At 46.9% G+C, this 16,649-nt stretch overlaps 1 long non-coding RNA gene across 1 annotated transcript; it reads left to right on the plus strand.

Annotated features, from left to right (window-relative positions):
• Positions 1 to 1,047: 1,047 nt before the first annotated feature.
• Positions 1,048 to 13,419, plus strand: LOC139076859 (uncharacterized). Its single transcript, XR_011528882.1, has 3 exons — positions 1,048 to 1,995; positions 9,657 to 9,867; positions 10,080 to 13,419. It is a non-coding gene; the product is annotated as an uncharacterized lncRNA (long non-coding RNA).
• Positions 13,420 to 16,649: the final 3,230 nt, after the last annotated feature.

A 16,649-nucleotide genomic window follows, 5' to 3' on the forward strand; every position in this document is an offset into this window, starting at 1 on the left:
AGTTAGTTATTGCCACAATAATGCTACAAGCCAAACCACTCTGAAATTCAGCGGCTCAGGAAGCTACAGGTCAGCTGATCTTGGCTGTGCCCACTGACGCATCTGTGGGCAGTTTCAGGGCAGCTGCCCCGGAATCAAGAGATTTTTTTTCCCTGTCTAAATTCTGAAAATTTGCTTGTGCTTCTGAACATGGTTTGCACTTAATTTTGTGTTTTAAGTTAGTGGCAGCTTTCAAGAGATCAGTTACATAATCTCTCTCTATAGCTGTTGCTGGTTTCATTTATTTTTTTATTTCATATTTTGTTTATTTATTCAAAAATATTTTTTAAGAATCTACTAGGTACATTTTGCCAGGCTCTGGAGTTACGATGGGGAATAAGGTAGACTTGGTCCTTGTCCTCTTGGAATGTCTCTTCCAGTGGGTGAGAGTGGGGGTGGTAGCCATAAATAATTGGAATGGGCACGCTGTTGCATACCAGGCAAATCTCAGCCTGAGCAGGCCACAGTAATCAAGAACACAAATAAATAAACTAAATGTTGCACTTGTGACAGATGCTATGCGAGAAAGAGTGAGCAGAGAGGTAAGCAAGGGCGGATTGCGTGTTTACGGGATCCAGGCATTTAGCTGTGCATCTTGTCTGTTAAACTGTAGGTGCTCTTAAGGCAGCGTCTGTGACTGCCGTTTCTGGTGGATCTCTATGTGACACCCTGAAACAGTGCTCAGCACTTGTCAGGCTTCAAACAAATGCTGTAGCTGTGACCAGGTGACAGGGCACCCTTGGGTGTTCAGTCACCCATTCCCGACTTCCCTTTTGGTCACAGTCACCATACACTTCTGGGTTGTAACACTTTCGTTGTCTTTCTTTGTCCTCCTTATTTCTTCCTGTTTTGCCAGTGTGTGGCTGATAAGGGTCAGAAAGGAAAACGTCAGGGGCGATGGGGCTTAATGAGTCAGAGAACAGCTATTTACATGGAAACTCGGACTCCACAATTGTGGCATTGTCTGGAAAAAATGGTTGGGTTTCATCCACAGCCAGCCTCGGGTGGGGGAAGACTGGCGTGGCCACCGATGCCGTGATCAAGAAGAAAGCAGGGGAGCTGCGCCTCAAGGCTCAGTTTGAGCTTTAATCTAGCCTGTAGTTTAGTTTCTGACGCTGTCGTTTAACCATTTGGACCTCTGAGAATGAGAGGAGCTCTGGTCTACAAAGCTGAACTCGTGTCTAAAGATTGAGCCCACGGCCGAGGAAAGTTGGAGGGAACAGATGGAAACGCAAGCTCTCAGCTGGCCTGAACCCTCCCACACGGATTCTTCTAAGAGCCTAGGACACAAGCATGGCTTTCCTGGGGGGCTTCACATGGCTCTGAGGGTGTGGGGGTCTGAGAGCTACGACACGCTTTTCATTTCTCCTGAAAGTGTTTTACTTCCTGTGAAAGGATCCTGAGAGCAAGGACAGGAACGTGGGGACCACCCTGATCTTTCTCTAGGAAGCTTTCGACTTCCTGGTCTTAAATGGTAATAGGAAAAACTTCACAACTGGTACAACTAATGCAATCTTGAGAGTGCCCTGTACTGTGGCTTCGCTGGGTCTGGGATCGGATTTGACCCTACCTTAAAGCCAAGGAGTTAGTTCGTTGCTGCTCCGTGGATGTCAGAAGACACGAGACGCCTGAGTCAGAGACGGGACGTTGTTACTCACTGCACAGTAAGCCGCATGAGCATCCGCATGTTTACATCGGTTCCCCTTGCTCCCAAGTTCCAAGGGGTGATGCAGAGCCCAGGGACCCCTGCAAATGTGGTGAGTTGTGTGACAAGAGAGAAACCCCCCTGTGGGGGTTCACTGCTTTCACAGCAGCACGGAGCAAGCCTCATCTTCATCCTGGAAGGAGACCTTGCCTCAGTGCTCAAGTTGCTTGTTTGCTGCAGACACCACTCTGAGAAGTGGCCAGGTCAAGAGTGGTCAGGGCCCCACCTCCTTGGCATGGCCAGCAAGTCAGGTAGGAGAAGAGAAGCCACCAGAGGGCTCTCCCCCGACAGGCTCTATGAATTAGGTTGAATCATATGAAACTGCTGTTCTCACAGGTCGGAGAAGTCCTAGTATTAGCCATTTTGCACAGTTCAACTTAATACTGTCCCAGTGCTAATGAGAGTGTCTCCACGATGCCTTTCCTTTTATTTTCAGGAAATTTGAACACACTGCTTTTCCTGCTCCTATTTCTTTCCTTCCACCAAACTTCACTGATGCCTTTTTTCCATAACTATTCCTACAAAGGAGCCAGATCTTCTTGAGCATAGGTGAATTTAGAGTTTAAAATAGTGATAAATGATAAATTAAGGTGGTATCCAAGCTTCTAGCTCTATTTTTTTGACATCAGTGTCAAAATGAGTTATATTTTTGTTTCCACTATGGATGACCAAGCTCCTGTCCTCCTTCCTTTCTGACACCGTTCAGCAATCTCCTGATACGTTACTGAAAATATATTATTCATATCTCCCAGTATTATTCTTATCTTCTGCGTATAATTTGAATCTGTCACAAATTTATTCTGGCACTGAGAGAAGCCCACTGGCCAAGTATATAAATTGCAATACTAAATACAAAGGAATTTAAAAAATTAAAATCAATAATTATTAATTTCTGTTACTATATGCAGTGGTTGAAACACTTTATGCGTATCACTTGGGTAATACTCATAAGAATCCCAAGTTAGCTACTCTCACTCATTCAATGGAGGAGCTGAGACAGAGAGAAGGTAGGTAGCCAGCCTATGGTCATGCTGTTCTTAATAGTGACCAAGCGATCAAATATTTATAGGGATAGGAATTTTCTGGTTCCAGGATGTTGGACATACTGTCCAGTGGCCACAGCCAGTGCCTCAGCAGACCCCTTCAGGCCCCTTCTCCCATCCTTGATGTGTCTTCGCCACCAACAGCTCACACATGTGACTCTTTTTCCGACGACCACGGTTGGGCTCTGCCTGCACTTTGCCTGAGTGTGTGGGAGTTACACTGGCCGCCAGACACCCCCGCCCCTGCCCGGAGGGTGGCGGACGGGTCCAGGAGAAGGAAAGGCCAGTCTCCGTGCAGTGGTTGGGAAGACTCCAAAGCGTGATTCCTGTTCCAGGGGTCCTGGGGGTCGGGAGGAAGTTACCCGCCCAAGAACCTTCTCAGAGGCTGTGCCCATGCTGGGCCTCCTCCCTTCCCTGCCCTGCTGTCCTCAGCCCTCACCACCTTCTCCGGGGAGCACCTCCTGAAGAAACCACCTGTACGTGAATCCTCACCGCTGAGTCTGCCTCTGGGGAATCCCACACAAGACAACGCCCTGGGAAATTATTACTAAAACATAGCACATTCTTAATTTCCTAAAATGAACTTTAATAAAAGTATTCCCATTATTTAATATTCAGAATATGCCTGGGCATCATGAATGTCGTCTGGACAGAAAAATTCTTATTTTGAAGATGTTATTCTAGAACACAGGAATCTTGTTCCAAATAAGATTTTTACTTCAGGAAAATGTATGCATTTCCAGTTTGGTCTCTATTGAAGACACAGTAAAAAAAAGACTAGTGTTTACTGACTTGTAAATTTTGAAGTATTCGGTATTATGGTAAGACTTTATGGGAAAATAATAGCCCCTTATAACAGTTTCCCAGTCTGCTGTAATCCAGACTGCATGGTCTGTCCTTAGCTACCCAAATAAAGAAATCTTATTTCTTTTTAAGGAGTCATTCATTTAAATAGTAATAATAATCATAAAGCTTCAGAGAGCTTGAGGGTGAGTGTATTAACTCCTCTCCTACCGGCGTGCTCCCTTCCCACTGAGCCCTTATGTTTTTCTGAGGATTTGTTCTTTTTTCAAAATGCACTTAACACAAGTGAGCTCCAACACATTGGTGCAAATCAAAGGTGAACCGTGTCTTTTATCTTTACATAGATGGTGCAAAAGTAACCGCAGAAACACACAGGAGGCAGAATAATGTGTATTCACGGGTTTGAACAACAACAACAAACACCCCAGTTGACCAGCCGGAGGATCCCGCGGGGAGGGCAAGTCCAGCTGGGATCCGGTGGTCGAGGGTCCTGAGCGCCAGACAGGACTTTATACTTTATGCCAGTAGGCTGCCCACAGGATCAAGGTTTTCGCACAAGGAGCGTAAATAAACACATGCTGTGTGAAGATTCATCTGGGAGGATGAATTAGAGTGAGACAGTTGGAGAGGAGAAGTTGGAGGCAAACAGTTCAGAAAATATGACACTGTGCATATACAAACTGACCAAGATGAGTTGGTGGCAATAAAAATGGAAACAAAGGGGCAGAAATCAGAGGTGTTCAAAAGGATTCACTGTGGGGTCTACCTGCATATGAAGACGTGGAAAAAGGAGGGTTGAAATTAGTGTGTGTGGCTGGTTAGAAAAATGATGGCACCATAAGACCACAAGAACTTGTCTTAGGGCAGCTTGCTTTCCTCCCTTCCTGGAGAGGTACGGCAGACCAGCGCTGAAAACCGACTTACAGATGCCGGGAGCCAGAGGGGAGCAGGGAAACTGAGGCACCCGTGAGCTTCAGACAGGAAGCAGGAGATGTAGTGTCCTGCTGAACTGTCAGCAGAAACTCAGGGTCCGTTTTCCAACTTTAAATCAGGTCTGTGGTCACAAGCAACCTTCATTTCAATCTCAGGTTTCAAAATTTCATTCAACACGGACATTTGGTAAAAGCTTTAAAAAAGTTAAAAAAATGTAATACCCACCAGCCTCCTGTACGTAGGCTAATTTACCCTATGACATTTGTTTTATAATTGGGTTTGCAAGTCTGTCCCTTTAAAGATGACTATTTTCTGTAACACAGCTGCTTAAAAGATTAGTTTGCAGCAGAATTCTTTAGATAAAATTTTTCCTTGAAGCATGGCATATAAATCAGATAAAAACAGAGTTGCTCTGCCTGCCCATCTCCCCGCAGCCCTGAGCACTTTCCAGGCTCCCTCTAGGCCTGACTCCTCACGGAGGTCCACTGTAGCATCAGTCCCACCTGGGAGCTTGCTGAACATTCAGATTCTCGGGCCTCGGAGCTTGGGTTTAACAAGATCCCTCGGTAATTTGATGCTCTTGAAAATTGAGGACGCTCTGGTTGACAGCACACAGCTTCCTGGAAAGCGGGTTAAAACATGGATTCTTGGCCCACACCACAGGTCTGTGGCAGAGCATGAAGTGTTGCTTGTTTACCAAGCCTCCTGGTGCAGCTGACGCGGTTGGCACTCGGACTCCTACACAGTGAGTAGCGAGGGGCGAGGCAGTGGTTCTCCAACATTATTGCACCTCAGAATCATCTGGAAGGCTTGTCAAGCATGGATTGCTGGGCTCCATCGCAGTTCCTGATTCAGCAAGGGGCCCGAGAATCTGCATTCCTCTCAGGTTCCAGGCGATGCTGATGCTGCTGGCCCAGGAAAGGCACTGGGAGACTGAACCACGGCACTCGGCTCATATCAGGGCAAAGCCACTGACAGGTGGGCAGCGGCACCTGGATTTATTTTGGGGGTAAAAGGGAGTAAAAGGTGAAAATACAGAAGCCTCTTCCCTCCAGGATCTTTGAGTCAGGTTCCAAATGCAGACAAGTAACCCACACTTCACAGAAGCATCGTCCTCACACGGAGGCCAGGCAAGGAGTGGGAAGATTCTGAGACCAGGAGAGCCATGAACTCAGCTCCTGGCAGGTGCACGGGCACTGGGAAGGTCTCCCGGCTCGTGGGAAAGCTTGAGCAGAACTGGGACACAGTCTTTGCTGGATTTAGTCGTGCTCTAAGCAAGACATATCCTTTAACTGGAGATCCTGATCACAGCCGAGGGTTTTCCATTCACTATGCTTCCGTAATCAAGAATTTTCTCACAGTCTTCCAGAGGCGGGATGGGGCGGTGATGGGGTGGGGGGACAGGGCTGAGTCAGGGGCTCGCAGGGGAGCCGGGGTGGGGGTGCCCCTGAGCAAGCCCTCCCAGAGGCGGGAAGAAGAGGCTGGAACTACATCCCAGTCAAGGAACATCTGCTTGTCTCCGCTCTTTGTTCCTTAAAAAGTTGAGTGTCTGACGTCGGCTGCTACCCCTGACAACAGGAGGAGATGCCAGGACCCTGCTCTGAAGGAAAGGAATTCTTAGCCTTGGATGAAGGGGAGCACCTTCTTCCGAGGATCCACGCATGTCTTAGGCAGAATTCTTCGCATACGAGGGACTGGAACCCAAAACAATCTGGCTTTAAACCAAAAAAAAAAAAAGGTAATTTATTGGTTTATGTAATGGAAAGGTATAGGGGGAGTTCAGGAACCGAAGGACCCATGAATTCCAAAGATGTACTCAGGGTTAGTGACTCTCCATCCACTTTTTCTCTGTTGGTTTTACTAATGCAGCCTCTTCTCACCTGGAGGTAATGTGGCCCCAGCAGCTCCAGGCCTGTCTCTGAGCCTCTCTGAAGCCCGGGAGAGAGAAAACTCTTCTCTTTTCCACTAATTCCAATTAAATTCCCAAGCAGGGTCTGAACGAGCCTCTTTGGGTCAAGAAGTTGGAATATGCTGATGTCAAGGCCTAGATCACGTGCCCACTAGAAGACTAGCTCCTCCGAACCATGCAGATGGGGACAGGAAATAAAATCGGGCTGTTTGTACTAAAAGAAGAGTGAATGGACCCTGGTCAGTCAAACAGCAACAGCTGACCACTATCCCAGAAAGTGCCAGGCCTTGCACAAGCCTCAGAATTCCTCCCAGCAGATTCAGAGTAGCATATTCTCAAGAAGAAGTCAAACAATTTATTTTTTGAACTGTGTGCTGGGCATCCATCCAAAGTTAGGTTCTGGGTCCCCCAAAGCCACGCCAAGCCAGAGTCCGTTCCACTCACAGTGTCTGCTCAGTTGTAGCCATGGCGTCTCTGGGCCCTTCACAAATTCCTCAGGTCGCCCTTTCCATGGACTGTTCCCAGATTTCATGGAGAGACACTACAGGGCAGTGTTAATAGCAAAACTTTGAAGCCTTTTTGCCCAGGTTTATAGCTCAGCTCAATCACTTCACGGCTGGATGTCTGGAGCAAGTTACTGAACTTGTGTGTGCTTCAACTGCCTCATTGATAAAATGGGAATAGTAGGGGGGACCTACCTCATACAATTTTGGAGAAGATCAAATACGGTAATGTTTGTAAAGCACTTTGAACGATGTTGGTTTTCCAGGACAAAGTCACTTGTCCACGCCAGACCACCTCTACCAACCAGAAAGGAGGTATCCAATAAATGGAAGGAGTTAAGACTCCTCCTAGTATTCCTACCGCCCCAGCCCCAGCTCTCACGGAAGTTCCGAGATACAGGAAGGGAACTCTTACTACAGAGTCACCATAAGAAGTAAAGCGTCCTTGAGTCTGTTGAGCTGCTAACCATCCTCCCCGTGCTGAAAAGCCTGGGGTATGACTGACGTGATTGTCGATGACAAAATATTCCCAATATCCCTTCCTCTAGCTCCTGGTTTCTCAGCATTCTGTCATCCTGGGTTGATGTCTCACAGTGACATCACTGAAGAGGCATTTGCCCCTCAAGAAAAACACTTGCCATAAAAGGCTGGGCTGGAGGAGGGAGGCAGCGTACAGATGAGTGACTCTTCCCAAAATGCACCCAGGGGTCCCCCATATCTTGGCTGCCTGCTGGGCCTCTGCACTTGCTCTGAGAGCCAAGCCTCACTGATGTCACCAGGAAGAGGGGGCTTGTCTTCTTTCTCTTGTAAGGAACCTTCTAATGTGCCTCTTCCTCTCACTGCCCTTTTCCTTGGCTGGCCCCAGAGTCACGTCTCTTCCTCCATGGGCAATCTGGGCTCTCTTCCTCTCTCCATCTGTAAGACCGTTCTGTGTGTCACAGTCACGAGGCACACACACGTCTAGTGAAGAGCAAAGAGCGGTTGTCAGTAGTTCCCTAAATATTACTTCAGGTTAGAATAGGGAGAAGGAGAGTAGGACCGTTGTCTGAGGTTGTCCAAAGAGATCGCTCCCAAAAGAGAGGGAAGGGGGAAGGTCATAAACCCTGTGGGAGGGTTCTGGATGTCAGAGGGGCCAGTCACCTCTTCTTGCAATGACCTCCTCTCAGTCTTCACTGGCTTATTGCTGGAGCATTTGGATGCCTGGTCTTGACATGGGTTGCTCTCACGTGAGATTATCTGCAGTGGACCCCAGCAATCTCACTCTGAGTTGGGTCCAAAGTTACAGGGAATAGGTCGTCTGCTCCCGGCAGGCAAAGGTTTCCTGTGTGTTCACTCATCTGCTCTCTGTCCGCTGCCTTTATTTATCCCAATCCCATTAGTCCTCAAAGGTTATTTTAAGGCATCATCCCTTCTCTTTGTCTTCATCTGGTTCCTGGACCTTGGCTTGCTCTCTTGCTGCTCCTCTTGAGGTCAGACATTGATGTCTCGGGCTCCTGCCCCCTTTCCAGGAGAGCACAGTGTCACTGGCTTATGTAAGTTTGGGCAGGCTCCTTCGATGGGATACACCCCCCAACTTACTACTGAAAAGTGACTTTGAGTCTCAAAACATTTGCACATGTCAACATGGATACTCAGAAGACAAAATGGGACATTCTGTTCATTTGCTCTGAAGTGGTGATGGAAACGATGAGAGAGTATTCTGTAAATAGTGAGCATTGGGGAATTGTGACTTATTGCTATGGTCACAACTTCCTTCCTGGTCCCATTTCTTATTCTTCCATCATTTCTTCTTATTAATAACTTTCCTCTCCTACTCTCGTTTGTTTGTCTACATTAATCCACCCAGTCTATGCAGGGACAAGTTGCGTTCTTAAAATAACAACAGTGGCCCTTAAGTTCTGATGAAGTTACATAGTAGTTTAGAACTTGGGTCTTAATCTATGCAGCCTTGGTCCAAATCCCAACTCTGCCCCTTAGCTGGTTTGGGTCCAGTTCTTTACCCCACCCTAGACCCACTTTTGCCATGGTTTCATCTCTGGCTGGGGTACTCTCCCATTCCTTGACTTTGGGGTTACCCATGTTACTTGCTTTAGCTGGTTTCATATAAGTAGAAGTGTCTCCATGTTAGTTCTGAGCCTAAGACTCAAGAGGTCTCATGTGTTTCCATTTTTCTGCTTTCAACTCTACCAGCACCATGGGAAGAACATGCCCCAGCTAGCCCGCTGGTCCAAGAAGAATGGAAGACACACGAAACAGAACTTCCCCAGCCGAATCCTGCTTGACACTGCCAACCTCCTGCAAAGCCAGAAATGCATGACTTGAATGGGTGCTTTCTGTTGTACTCCCCTGAGAACTGCGGTTGTTGGTTTCACAGCATGATTGCAGCAATAGCTGACTGAATCTTCTGTCAATTTCTGAACTTTTTCTAAATTAACTTAAAAAGAAGGATGATAATTGTAATTTTTATAGGGACTTTGGGGAGAGTAAAGAAAACAATGCATAAGAGATGCCAAACAAGTACCCAACACACAAGAACCATCAGCATTTGTCCACTGTTGTCACTGCTATGTGCCAGGAGTTGATGTTCATTAGCATCATCTACATGTGCTTCAGTTTTCCCACCCGCTAAGTGGAAAGAAATGAGGTTTAAACCAGTAAAATACCAAAAAAGTGAAAAGTACTATATAAATATGAGACTCTGCCATTTCCATCACTTTCAGAGACAGAAACAAGAACGAGTTCCCAGGGACCTGCTGAAGTGGCCCAGTCAGAGGAGAAGCTGGAAGGTGAAAACTTTCTTGGAAGTTCAAATCAAAACTACCCATGTGACCAGCCAGTCTCTGCCAACAGATTAGGAAAGAAGACACTTCCAGGAACTGATGATAAAGACACAGCCTTTGGTTAGAAGCCTGAATCCCCGGAATAAATCCTGTAAGTCTGTGTTTAACCGCTAATTTAATGTAGTTCTTAGCATTCATCCGCTTCGTGTGCCCTGAGATTGGCCCCTGGTTTCGGACACGAGAGGCCCCTGAGAGGTTTGTGGGGCTCCCACTGGGACCTAGAAGAGGTGCCGTCTGCTCCTCCTGCCACGGGGAGGGCTGTGTTTGCCATCACTTTCATTTGGGTTTCTCTCCGGGGTACAGACGAAGGACAGTCCAACCAGGTGCCGTGGCAGAAGCCTTGATTCGGTGTTGTTTTCCTGGAGCCAGGCTGAAGCAAGGTGTCATCAGAGCTTCTCGGACATGTGCCTCTGCAAGTTCAGGATTCTCAAAGGATGAACATTTAACCCTGCTTCCAACATGAGGCCGGGGAATGGACGAGAAGGGGCAATACCCCTGGCCACATCTGGTAGTTGCCACCCCAGCGGTGAGTTCATCTGCAAAGATTTCTGTGGCACCCACTTCCCCCTGAAATTACCAGGAGGCGCAGAACATAAACCCAGGCTTGCAAAGAAGTGTCACCGCCAGAGGCATTGTAACTGAGCGCTGCTAAGGTCAGTTTGGCTCCGGCCACTGTGGGGATGAAGCGCCACAAACTTGAGTAAATCACACACAGGATGTGTATGCGTTTTTCTGGGGAAAGAATATATAAATTTTCAGATTTTTCAAAGGTCTTCCAAAAGATAAGAACTGCTGATTCAGAGGGACGTAGTTGAATTTAAGCTTCAGTTAATTAACTGAAATCAATCAATTCAGTTAATGAGAATATTTTCTTATTTGTTTTTATGCAGATAATCGTTTGTTATTTCAAAGGAAATCCGTTACCCCATTCTTGTTCATGATGGTGAGGCTGATATCCTCCCAAATGCATCTTGTTCTTCTAACCAAAACCTGACCACTCACCAGCTGTGATCAGTAAAGCCATGTTTTGGAAAACCCGCTGTGCCGCTAAGACACAGCCGTGTGTGCTGGCCTTCATATGCTGTGAGTTTAAACAGAAACCCAAGACTGTTTTCCCATGTCCTGGGTGCATTTTGAAAATATCTCATTAGTTATCCCGATATGCCCGTGGGGTGGAATCGCGAGGAACAATTGCCACGGAGTGAATGGGCCAAAGGAGTGTCTCCTTTGGATGCTCCGCCTGATGAGGTGGCTTCTGCCCCGTCCTCGGTCCTGACCTTAGCGGTGTAGCTAAGGCTGCCGCTTCTTCCCCAGAGCCCCAGGGCGGGATCGCACTGGTGCCAGGCAGTCACTTACAGGAAGCAGAGTCTGTTAGCAGCCCTGGGAGCAGAAGGAGGAGGTAATGATCACAGACTCGGCGCCAGTGGTCTCCCCAACCTAGTTACTTGTTTTTAATTAAGATGACAATACAACACCTTTGAGTTTCCTTCGGGAATTGGTGTGTTCCAATTGGAAGGGGCAGGAGAAGATGGCTCTGTGCGCCCAGATCTTTGGTTCTAAAGATAGAAGGCCGCAGCCAAGGCCTTGTTTTCCCGTCGGTGGCACTGGAGGAGCGAGGACAGCAGGCCTCACGTGGAGAGGGTTTCCAGGAGGTGGCAGTGCACTCTAAGGCTGGATCCCGGCTGTGCCTGCCTTCCGCACCAACCAAAGGATATTGTAATTGAGACACAACGTTATAATGCATTCCAGACCACACGGCTGCTCAAGTGTCACCTCAAAATGCTTCTTACCAGTCTCAAAGTCACTGTAAACAGGGTAAGGAGACGGAAGTGAGACGCAGCGTGGGAGGAAACGGGAGGGGGCCCTGAGAGAAGCCAGACAGCCACACTTGGCATTGCTGTCAGTGGAGTTTCGGTACCTTCAGGCCTGAGGTACCCTGATACATATTTACACTGTTCCTGGGTTCACCTCTGAAAATCAGCACAAGGAAATTAAGGACAGGTATTGTCTGCATTTTAATTTCCAGGTTTACAAGAAATATTTCATGATTTTCATTCAGGGGGAAATAAGACATCTTGGCTTTATAAATGAAAGGTCCCCTTGTTCTGGGTGAAGAGCACAGCAAATCAGTCTGTCCCCTGAGAGGCGGGGCCATTCCCATGGCCGGCCACCGGTTCCAGACCACAAGGGGAATGGAGGCGTGGGGGTGACAGGCAACACTGCCCTCGGACTGTGTGTGACCCTCGGGTGGGAAATGCTTTCCCACTGACCGTGGTACCATGAGGCAAGCGGACACTGTCATTCCCACGAGCTGATAATGACATCTCAGGACAGACCTGGGGACAGAGCCACAAGAGGGGGAGGCAGCCATCTTTCACCTGAAGGACGCTGTGCTGAGGCACGGCTCACGTTTACAAGAGTGCACGAGCCTGGTAAGATCAGGGCAGGAGGCTGCAGTGATCTTCAGCAATGCCCCTAATTTACTAGATGCTTTCAGAGCTTCGGGGCTGCATGTCTACTTCTAGGGCTCTTATTTGTATTTTCTGTTGTTGTTGTTTATATCTCCTTGGACTTTGCCGGAGACCTCGACATGAATGAGGGAGCAGAGAGGTCAGCCAGGTGTATTGGCTGTGAAATCTGCAGAGGAAAATGATGCTTAAAGAAAGAGAGGCTGGCCTCTATCTTTTTAGAGTCTGTATGTGGTTTCCCTTCAACTTTTGGAGAAAACTAGTTGCTTTCTATCTTCCTTAACCCTCTCCCCATGGAACTCTGTTCTGTATTGTCTGCAAGTCCTTTCTCCCATGAAACTCTCTCTTCATCCCACCCCCTTTCTTAATTCTAAGAGCAATCCTCACGTGGAGCCTGCAAAGAGTAGACAATAAATGCACAGAAGTGGTGTTTCTACAGCACTTGGAATACGCCTGCCTTTGCGACAGCCAAGTGATGCTTTAAAAGAGAGAAAACAAACAAAAATTCACAGATAAAGTTTAGTTCTGAGTGCTGGGGTGAGGTTCTTCCAAGAGGCCAGTCCGTCCTCGCAGAAACCAGGCTGTTTCCTGGGCAGGTAGGAAGAAGTGCCTGTTCTGCAGCGTGAGAAAAAATTCACAGCGTGCAGAACTCGGGGTTCAGCATGCATGGTGGTGGTTCAAGGCGCGCTGTCAATAATCAAGTGAAGGAGACAGGGAGAGAGAGGCCCAGAGGACGACAAAGAGGCCGACACTCAGGGCGGGACGCAGCAGAGAGCAGGAGAAAGATGAAGACTCCTTTGGGAGTACAAGGCAGAATGTTCAGACCACCGCAAAAGACACTCAACAAGGGGAATGGGTGGAGCCCACGGAGGTGATGAAAACGATGAGGAAAACCTCTAAACATTTACGATGAGGCCAAAGTCCTATAAACAAACTGGGCGGAGCACAGAGGAAATGTGTGCTAACTGTGCAACCTCCGTGATCACAGGTGTCCCAGACAGAACTCTCAGAAAGAGCCCGAAGGCAGGCCCACCCTGATGGACACCAATCCCCAACCTGGTGAGAAGGATGCGTGGTCCACGCTAAGCTCATTCTCGTTTCACTGATCTGTGCTGGTCACTTCTGTTTACTTCTTATAATGTTTGAGTCCTCAGAATTAAATTATTTTCCACAAATGGCTTTGTTTGAGTCTCAATCACAGGAATCGAGGATTTGTCTGATGCTCAAATATCTGAATCCATGTAGTTCCTATTGACCATCTGGCAGGAACGTTGCATCATTAGCCATATTTAAACTCGTAAATATCAGCCAGGAAGACTGAGGAGGTGGTGCCAGGATTACACAAATTATTCACCCAAAATGGTGTCTCCATTGTACAGAAATGGTGCAAACCTAAAAAGCACCTCATTCAAATTTGGCAAGTGTATAGGATGGTGTTCTTTCTCCTCCATCAAGAGAGAAGTATAGGGTGAGGCTCATGAGGGAGCCCTCGATCACACAGTTTCAGAACGTGCAGGCCTACAGCTTTCGACTGTTTGGATGTTAGAAAGAGTTAAATTTCACAGGCCAGCACAGGAAGATTGGTGGGAAAAATATTGAGACATCTTTTACACGAGTATATTACTGACCTACGTTTCTTCGTGGTTCCTGTTGGTGGTAACGTTTGCATTGAGTCAATCACCAGACCTGCAATAAGCATTTTCTTCTAAGGTTTTTTAAGCTTAAACACACAGGACCAGGAGCAGCAACTCAAATCATCTGGTCCAAACTCTCACATTTTAGCAGCGGAACTCCACGAAAAACAAACAAAAACAAATCTTCATGAAACTTTATCCACTTAGGGTTACTTGGTTGTAGGCAACAGAAACTAATGAGCTGACTAAAGCATAATGGAACATACTGGAAAGATATTAGTGCTTTTGTATGATTGAAGGGAGGATGAAGGCACAAGGCTGGGAATAGACAAGGTGGCAGGAACAAACGTGGCATTGAATGAACCCTGACCATTTCTTTTGCCCTTGTAGTCACTGGTCTAAGGGTCAAATCTAAGGAGAGGGAGTCTGATGGAGCTTGGGTCACACGCTTGGCTGTAGCTGGGTGGTGAGAGCTTCTGTTGAAAGGAGCCAGTAGCCTCTGTGGCTGGTGGGCAGGACATCCTGAGGCTGCATACAACATGGAGGAAGTAATTCTCCAAAGGGAAATTGGGGTGCTATTAGAAAGGAGGAATGGATGCTGAGAAGCAGAAGCCATCAAACACACATAAATACACACATAAACAAAAATAAAACAGATGAAAATAGTTGAGGAGAGAAAAGGAAGGAGAATCAGAACCTTACCCCTAACCTCTTATGGAGGCATCTGAGGCATTTCATGGCACAGAATGAAAACCACCAACCTAGTTCATCTGTGGGCAATTTGGGATGACAAGACTCAGGGCATTCCGCCCCAAATTTTCAGGGAATGAATTCCACACTATATTTTCACAATTTCCTTCAGGAATTCTTAAGTATCATGATTACTTAACATCAATGCTTACTACTTGCTGTTGTCAAAATCCTAGTGTGAAACCCATCAGTGCAACCTCAAATCTACAGCTTTCCTCCTCTGGTCTCGTGATATGGTGGCACTTCCTCACAGGCTTTGAAGTTAGGTGTGACCACATGTTGACCAAAGAATTGTGAGTGGAAAGATGTGTGTTGCTTCTAGGCAGAAATTTCAAGAGCCAGTGCACAATTTGCTGTGTTTCCACCTGCTGTTGTTGTGATGATGCCAGCGTGGGCCAGATAAAGCCTCTCTCAGCTGGGGTCTCTGCTGTGGGGGACCACCCCTGCCCACCTCTGCTAGAGTTATCAGGTTAAACCACTGAGATTTCAGAATTGTTTATTACTGCAGCCAATCCTTACCAATAGATCTGTTTTCTTTTATTCTGGCTTCATTGAGGTAGAATATCAGCCTTCTTCTCCCAAAAAAGGTTCTTCTTAGAATCATGCTTCTATCTTTGGTAAAGACTTCAGAGATCCTGGACAGAAACTGAGATCCAATAAGTTAGTAAAATTAGTATGCTAATCCTTAATAGTCATCTAATCCAACCTCCTCTAAGGCAGGAATCTACTTGGCAACATCTCTATTTTGGAATTAAACAGATATGGGTTCAAATCCAGGCTCTGCCACTTATAAGTAACACAATCTGGAGCAAGTCACTTAACCCTCAAGACATCGGGCTCCCCATTTCTAAAATAGGAGGAATAAATTTGCCGCCCTGCAGGATTATTGTGAGGGTTTGAGATAGGGCACGTAAAGCACTTGTCATGGAACCCGGTGTGTCAGGAGTGCTCAGTAAACGGCAGCCAGTGTCATCACTGCTAACCTCCGTTTCCTCTTGGACACTCGTAGGGCTGTGCAGGCGCTCAGGAAGAAAGCGTATTTCCTCACACAGGACATCCCCACTCCTTAGCAAGCTCCTTCTTCTTCAGCACCAGTCTGCCTCTGCCTCTCTCTACTCCACACTCCATGTGCTTCTTTTATCCTCGCACAGCAGAAATCAGCCTTATTTCTTCCTCCACGTGACCACTTATTGAATACCTGAACACACATCTCCTCTTAATAGGTCTGCTCTCCTCTGGTCAAAACATGCCTGGTTCCATTTCTCATAAGATTGCATTTCCAGATGGCCCATGTAACCCGGGCCCTGTAGTTAAAAATCTCTCTGTCTGTAGTGTCCAGCAAGTAATAGGTGCTAAATAAATATGCATTCCTCCACTTCCTGAATTTGGGTTTCTGAGGCCTTTAAAGCACGGAGCCCAGCACTGAACACACCCCTGGCCTGACAGACCCACGACCTACCTTCTCCCGCACCTTGGCCTCCTACCCTGACATGGACACTGTACTTTTAAATGCAGCCTAAAATGGTGAAAACTTTGTTAGAAGCCAAGCCATGCTACAACCAGCTCATGGTCAACTAAGATTCCCAGATTCTCTTTTTAACTAACAACTGTCAAGTCAGGTTTCCCCCATCCTATTATTACAAAATAGATTGTTAACCTAATTAAAGATTCTTTTCTTATGGAGGTGATATTGGCTTATAACTAATTAAGGATTCTTTCTTTGTCTATTACTTATAATCTTATTGCTTTGGACACTATTTAAGTTTACCAAACTCTTTCAACATCCCTGTTTCATCACCTAACATATTAGTGGCTCCTCCCAGTTTTAAGTGTCCCTGAGTCCGATGGGTACACTATCTCCGTCATTAATAACTGTTGTGACTAGGACAGAGCTGGGAATCACCTCCGGGTGGTGGAGTCCATGAGATGATGCTCCCTGGACGTGTTACTTTCATTAGCATAGTGGACACCCATAGTGTCATCTGATCAAAGGCCTCCCTTGGAGGACTGTCTCTTCTCTT

The sequence above is a fragment of the Equus przewalskii genome, chromosome 17 (genome assembly GCF_037783145.1).
Source record: "Equus przewalskii isolate Varuska chromosome 17, EquPr2, whole genome shotgun sequence".
In the NCBI taxonomy this organism is placed as follows: domain Eukaryota; kingdom Metazoa; phylum Chordata; class Mammalia; order Perissodactyla; family Equidae; genus Equus; species Equus przewalskii.